Here is a 1476-nt window from a genome sequence, read left to right as displayed (position 1 = left end):
AAAATCAACGACAAAAAAAGAGAAAAGCCTCTAAATAGTTCCAGGTCTGTTTGTTGACCTTTAGGAATGTTTTCCGGTCGAGTCTGATGGGGTACCACACCCTGACCCCAAAGTCTATTTTTGGTATTCCCCGGGGACTTCATTGCTTTGCTCCTCTTGCTGCTCTGTTGTATGTCTTTAGTGTTTCACCCTGTTGTGGTGGGGTCAGACGGGGCACAGTTCCCACACTGTGCCTCCAGGGTTGTCCCCATAGCAATATGGGTCAGTAAGGGATGTCTTGTCTCATGGTGGGGCCAGCCCTATGGTCCTCTCTGTGCATTGGTTTCTCTGAGAAGGAAAATTGTCCTCAAGGCTTGGTGAGCCAAGATATGTTCCACTCTCTCTCTTTCCCTCTTAGTTTGCTCCTGATCAAGCGCGCCCCCTCCCTGAGCTGTAGCTTCAGTGCTACCCTCTGTAGTGCATTCTTTGGGGGAGAGGGGGGTCCACATAGGGGATAGGGGCTGGCCCCGCAGACCTCTCTATTTGTGGTAGTTACAATAGCTGTCAATTTGGGACTTGAGAGGATTACAAGTGAATGGGGTGGAGTCTAGTCTGTCAATTGGGTTAGAGCCAATGTCTTTTTCTTCGATTCCTTATGGGTCTTTTGAGATTCTTGACAACCATCTGGGATAGTCTAGGTAGGGATTATTTTTCTAAGTATTTGTTCACATCTTCCAAGTTGTTGAATTCATTGGAATACAGGCCTTCACCTTCGTGGTACTTTGTAATTATCCTTTTGATTTCATTAGGGTCCGTTGTAATGTTCCCTGTTTCATCCCTCATCCTTGTTATTGAAATTCCTTTCTTTGATTAGGTTTCCCAGAGATATGTCGATTCAGTTAATCCTTTCAAAGAACCAACTTTTAGCTGCATTAATTTTTTCTATAGTTTTCTTGTTTTCCCTCATGAATCTTTTATTTCCTTTCTTTTTCTATTAGTAGGATTTTCCTGTTGACTCTGCTCTAATTGGGGTAATTTTTGTGGCAGCATATCAACCATAAGTTTCTCTTTTTCATTTGTACATGTATTGCTATCAAACTTCCTCTGATAATTGCCTTTGCTGTGTCCCAAAGGTTATGGTATGTCATATTCTCATTGTTTTCTAGAAACTCATTTCATGTCTGATCTGGGCCAGTATCCACTCCTTTTGCAATAGAGAGTTACTCATCCTGCAATTGTTTGCCCTTGTTTTCTTGATTGTCCTCTTGTTGATTTCCAGTCTTATGGCACAGTGGTCAGAGACAGAAATTTTTATGATCTCTATGTGCTTGAATTTACACAGATTCGACTTGTGTCCCAGCATGTTGTCTATCTTTGGGTATGTCCCTTGTGAGCTTGGAAAGAATGAATTTTTTTTGCATTTGGGTGGAGCGTTTTGAAAATGTCAACCAGGTCAAGTTGTCTAATCATCCGTAGTCTCCTTGTTAAACTTCTTTC

The sequence above is a fragment of the Echinops telfairi genome, unplaced genomic scaffold, assembly GCF_000313985.2.
Source record: "Echinops telfairi isolate 266 unplaced genomic scaffold, ASM31398v2 ScPeMD7_31;HRSCAF=116, whole genome shotgun sequence".
NCBI classification, from domain to species: Eukaryota; Metazoa; Chordata; class Mammalia; order Afrosoricida; family Tenrecidae; genus Echinops; species Echinops telfairi.
Note: the sequence above shows the minus strand (reverse complement) of the source record.